Consider the following 6377-nt stretch of genomic DNA (forward strand, 5'->3'; position numbering starts at 1 on the left):
TGAGGGTGGCCAGGCGAGCAACTTGAGGCGCGGCACGGTCACGGAGGCCTCGTCGAGGTGGAGACATCGGCGGCGATCCCGGTGGGAGGTGGGCGAGCCGGCCCCCGGTGAAGAATGCGTCGGCGAGCTCGACGGGGCTCCTCCACGGATTGCGCCCACACCGCGAAGCGTGCGCTCGGCGAGAGACGCCGGCGGGCCAGCGCAGCTGCGGCACGGTAGGCGGCCGAGGAACGCGAGGGTCGGTCCGACGGGCCCATCTTACGGTGGTGCTTTGGCGTTCTAGGAAAGGATGGCAGAAGGGCGTCGTGTGCGATGGAGGGCGGGTGGTGTGTGTGGAGAGGAATGTGGGCGACGTAAATAGGCTAGAAAGGTGACGGTGTGTGGGAGACGAATTGTTGTTTGGCGGTGAAACGACGCGCGAGTGGCGCGCGTGCATGCATGCCGGTGCCGTTTCGCACATTAATCGAGGGGTGTCCCGTGTCGTTGTCGTTTTGCTACAGCAACGGGCGGCGCGTCTGCTATCCGGGCGCGGTATCGACCGCGCGTATAAAACGGGGCTTGCTTGGCTCATTCGTGGCGACGTGCGTCGCGATGCATGCGCTGCGCGGAGTCCGCGCGCGGGGGCGCATGCATGCCGTCGTGCGTCGCTTCCGCGCATGCGAGGCCTAGGCCGGCGCGTTGCACAACGGGCACAAGGCCGGACACCGCAACACGGCCCAGCAGGTCAGGCATCTGGCGTGCCCCGCTCGGGACCCCCACCCGTGTTCGGGGAAAAAAAAGGAGTCAGACCAATCGGATGCTGTTGTATTCAAATATTCCTAAAAATTTCGAGGAGAAAAATCTAAAAAAGAAAACCAAAATCTTCCAGCACGAGTGTATACATATCAAGTAGATGTCTGGGAAATTTATTTGGGTCGTTTAGACAAGGTCGAAAAAAAAAAACATGCTTAGAAATGAGGCCATTTGCCTACCTTTGGAGCATGTTTCTGGCACTTTGCTGACCAACCACAGGACTGACCCCATATTGTGTCGGCGGTGGTGCACCATGTCATGTAACACACTTCAAGCCATGAGGTTTGCAATTTGCATGTGTGAATGCACTTGTTCATGTAGGTTGTACACCCTCCAAATACGGTGTCAAAGCGATGGATCGGATCGACGGCGCGTGGGCATGGTGGTCCCCATCTTTTGGGATGCGCACTGCATGGCATCCAAACACCACTTACATCGCCATCCATGGGGAAGACGTCATGTGCTCCTTGCCCTAGCTACCTCGCGGGGGCCCGCACACATGGTTTGCGTGCCGACGGCTCTACCCGGGCCACAAAGAGTGGGCCCCACAACCCTTGGAGTGCAGCCCCATGTGGTGGGCAACTGGTGCACTCATCTCACCGCCGCCCACTCTCTGCACATGGGTTTGGGTTGTGCATGTGTGAATGCCCATGTTCCTGTGGTGTGGACCCACGAAATACGGGGTTCTGCGTCGAGCGCGAGGTGTCAAAACGAGTGGATGCCTCGTACGACGGCGCGTGTGCACGGTGGTCCCATCTTTTGGGATCTGCTTCTGCCATAGCATCCAAGCACCGCTCGTCACCATCCATGGAAGAAATCATGTGCTCCCTTGCCTAGCTACCTCACGGGGAGCCCGCGGCACATGGTTTACGTGCAAAGCGGCTCTACCCGGAGCCCACCAGAGTGGGCCCACAACCCTTGGGTGACCCCATGTGGTGGGCACTGGTGCACCATGTCACCCGCCCCACTCCTAGCCATGGGTTTGGGGTTGTGCATGTGTGGATGCCCATGTTCATGTGTGTGTAGACCCACAGAAATACGAGGGTTCTCGTCGAACGAGAGAGTGTCAAAGCAGGTGGATGCAAGTAACGTGAGCCCCGCGTGTGCATGGTGGTCCCATCTTTGCGGGATCTGCTTCACCATGGCATCCAAACACCACTTACATCACCATCCATGGAAGAAATCATGTGCTCCTTGCCCTGGCTACCTCACGGGGAGCCCGCACACATGGTTTACGTGCAAAAGCGGCTCTGCCAGGGCCACGGGGGTGGGCCCACAACCCCTTGGGTGACCCCATGTGGTGGGCAACTGGTGCCTCGTGTCACCCCACCCACTCCTAGCCATGGGTTTAGGGTTGTGCATGTGTGAATGCCCATGTTCATGTGGTGTAGACCACGAAATACGGGGGTTCTCGTCGGACGCAGTGTCAAAAGCAGAGTGGATGCGTGCGGCCGGCGCGTGTGCATGGTGGTCCCATGCTTTTGGGATGCGACTTCACCATGGCATCCAAACACCACCCACATCACCATCCATGGAAGAAATCATGTGCTCCTTGCCTAGCTACCTCCACGGGGAGCCCGCACACATGGTTTACGTGCAAAACGGCCTGGCTACCCGAGGCCACAAAGTGGGCCCACAGCCCTTGGGTGACCCCATGTGGTGGGCAAACACAGTACGTGTGCACTTCATCGCTCAGCCGCACGCACTCCCCAACCATGGGTTTGGGGTTGTGCATGTGTGAATGCCCGCGTGTTCATGTGCGTGTGAGCCACTGAAATACGGGGGTTCTGCGTCGAGCCGAGGTGTCCAAGCTAGATGGGTCGTACGACGAGCGCGTGTGCATGGGCGGTCCCCATCTTTTGGGATCTTGGCTGCCATGGCATCCAAACACCACCTACATCACCATCCACGGCAAATGCATGCTGCTCCTTGCCTAGCTACCTCACGGGAGCCCGCACACATGGTTTACGTGCACAGCGGCCTCTGCCCGAGGAGCCACAAAGTGGGCCCACAACCCTTGGGTGACCCCATGTGGTGGGCACTGGCACCATGTCACCCCACCCACTCCCTAGCCATGGGTTTAGGGTTGTGCATGTGTGAGTGCCCATGTTCATGTGGTGTGGAGCCCACGAAATACGAGGGTTCTCGTCGGAGACGAGGGTGTCCAAAACGGTGGATCGTACGACGGCGCGTGGCCATGGTGGTTCCCCGCTCTTTTGGGATCACCAAGCACCATGGCATCCCAAACACCCACTCACATCACCATCCATGGGCGACATCGTGTGTCACCCTTCCTAGCTACCTCACGGGAGCCACCGCGCTGCATGGTTTACGTGCAAAGCAGCCGGCTCTACCCGAGGGCCTGACAAGGTGGGCCCACAACCCTTGGGTGACTCCATGTGGTGGGCACCTGGTGCACCATGTCACCCCACCCACTCCTAGCCAGCGGGTTTAGGGTTGTGCATGTGGCTGAATGCCCATGTTCATGTGGTGTGAGACCCACAGAAATACGAGTTCTCGTCGAACGCACGGTGTCCAAAACGGTCCGGATGCGTACGGCGAGCGCTGTGCATGGTGGTCCCATCTTGTCAGGGATCTGGCTTCACCGCCATGGCATCCAAACACCCACCTACATCACCATCCATGGAAGAAATCGCGTGTGCTCCTTGCCCTGAGCTGCCTCACGGGAGCCCGCACACGTGGTTTGCGTGCAAAAGCAGCTCTACCCGAGGCCACAAAGTGGGCCCACTGACCACTTGGGTGACCCCATGTGAGTGGGCAGCACAGGTGCACCATGTCACCCCCACCCACTCCCTAGCCATGGGTTGAGGGTTGTGCATGTGCTGAATGCCCATGTTCATGTGGTGTGACCCCTGAAGTCCGGGGTTCTCGTCGAACGAGGTGTCCAAACGGTGGATCGTCGACGAGCGCGTGTGCGAGGTGGTCCCATCTTTTGGGATCTGCTTCACCATGGCATCAAACACCACTTACATCACCATCCATGGAAGAAATCATGTGCTCCTTGCCCTAGCTATCTCACGGGAGCCCGCGCATGGTTTACGTGCAAAACGGCTCTACCCGGAGCCACAAAGTGGGCCACAACCACTAGGTGACCCCATGTGGTGCAGCCTTGGGTGCACCATGTCACCCGCCCTCCTAGCCATGGGTTTAGGGTTGTGCATGTGTAGAATGCCCATATTCATGTGGTGTGAACCCCCAGAAATACGGGGTTCTCGTCGAAGCAGTGTCAAAACGATGGATCGTGCGACCGGCGCGTGTGCATGGTGGTCCCATCTTTTGGGATGTCGCTTCACCATGGCATCCAAACACCACTTACATCACCATCCATGGAAGAAATCATGTCATCCTTGCCTAGCTACCTCCCGGGAGCCGCTTTGCATGTGGTTGCTACGTGCAAAAGCGGCTCTACCCAGGCCACAAAGGTGGGCCCACAACCCTTGGGCCGGCCCACATGTGGGTGGGCAACTGGTGCACCCTGTCACCCCGCCCACTCCTAGCCGCTTGGGTTTAGGAGTTGTGCATGTGTGAATGCCCATGTTCATGTGGTGTGAGACCCACTGAAATACGGGGGGTTCTCGTCGAGCGAGGTGTCAAAGCGGTGGATCGTACGACGGCGCGTGTGCAAGGTGGTCCCATCTTTTTGGGATCTGCTTCACCATAGCATCCAAGCACCACTTACATCACCATCCATGGAAGAAATCATGTGCTCACTTGCCTAGCTACCTCACGGGAGCCGCGCACATGGTTTACGTGCAAATGCGGCTCTACCCGAGGCCACAAAGTGGGCCCACAACCCTTGGGTGACCCCATGTGGTGGGCACTGGTGACCATGTCACCCCACCACTCCTAGCCATGGGTTTAGGGTTGTGCATGTGTGAATGCCCATGTTCATGTGGTGTAGACCCACGAAATACGAGGGTTCTCGTCGAACGAGTGTCAAAACAGGTGGATCGGTACGGCGGCGCGTGTGCATGGTGGTCCCATCTTTTTGGGATCTGCTTCACCATGGCATCCAAACACCACTTACATCACCATCCATGGAAGAAATCATGCTCCTTTCCTAGCTACCTCACGGGAACGCACATCAGTTTGCGGTGTAACTGACTCTACCCAGGCCACAAAGTGGGCCCACAACCTGGGTGACTTTGTGTGGTGGGCACTGGTGCACCATGTCACCCCGCCCTCCCTAGCCATGGGTTTAGGGTTCCGCATGTGTGAATGCCCATGTTCATGTGGTGTAGACCCCGAAATCCGAGGGTTCATGCGTTCGAGCGCAGGGTGTCAAAGCGGTGGATCAGTCGAGGCGGCAGCGTGTGCATGGTGGTCCCGTCTTTTTGGGATCTGCTTCACCATAGCATCCAAACACCGCTCACATCACCATCCATGGGAAGAAACCAGCCGTGCTCCTTGCCTAGCTACCTCACGGGAGCCCGCACACATGGTTTACGTGCAAAAGCAGCTCTGCCAGGCCACAAGGGCAGGCCCACAACCCCTTGCAGGTGACCCATGTGGTGGGCACTGGTGCACCATGTCACCCCACCACTCCTAGCCATGGGTTTAGGGTTGTGCATGTGTGAATGCCCATGTTCATGTGGTATGAACCCAAATACGAAGTTCTCGTCGGAGAACGAAATTGTCAAAAACGGTGGATGGTCGCGGCGCGTGTATAGTGGTGCATCTTTTGGGATCTGCTTCACCATCGCATCAAGCTTCCTTGTCATCCTAAGCAGAATAAATCATGTGCTCACTTGCCTAGCTACCTCACGGGAGCCGCATGGTTTCGTGCAAAACAGCTCTACCCGAGGCCACAAAGTGGGCCCACAACCCTGGTGACTATGCTGGTGGGCACTGGTGCACCATGTCACCCACTCTAGCACGGGTTTAGGGTTGTGCATCGCCTTAAGATGCCCATGTTCATGTGGTGTAGACCCCACTGAAATACGGGGTTCTCGTCGAACGAGGTGTCAGCTTGATGGATCGTCGGCGAGCGCGTGTGCATGGTGGTCCCATCTTGGGATCTGCTTTCACCATGGCATCCAAACACCACTTACATCACCATCATGGAAGAAATCATGTGCTCCTTGCTGGCAGCTACCTCACGGAGCCGCACATGGTTTACGTGCCAGCGGCTCTACCCGGTACAAAGAGTGGGCCACACAACCCTTGGGTGACATAGCTGGTGGGCAACGGTGCACCATGTCACTTTACACTCCTTGGGTTTGGGGTTGTGCATGTGTAGTGCCCATGTTCATGTGGTGCGGAAGCCACGAAATACGGTTCTCGTGGGAAACCGAGGTGTCAAAACGGTGGATCGTCGGCGCGTGTGTGGTGGTCCCATCTTTGGGGATCTGCTTCTGCAGCATCCAAACACCACCCATCACCATCCATGGAAAATCATGTGCTCCTTTCTGCTTCCTCACGGGAGCCCGCGCACAGTTTACGTGCCAAAGCAGCTCTGGGGCTAAGTGGGCCCACAACCCTTCGGGTGACCCCATGTGGTGGGCCTTTGGTGCACCATGTCCCGCCCCACCCACTCCTAGCCATGGGTTTAGGGTTGTGCATGT

Source organism: Lolium rigidum, chromosome 4, assembly GCF_022539505.1.
Source record: "Lolium rigidum isolate FL_2022 chromosome 4, APGP_CSIRO_Lrig_0.1, whole genome shotgun sequence".
Lineage (NCBI taxonomy): Eukaryota > Viridiplantae > Streptophyta > Magnoliopsida > Poales > Poaceae > Lolium > Lolium rigidum.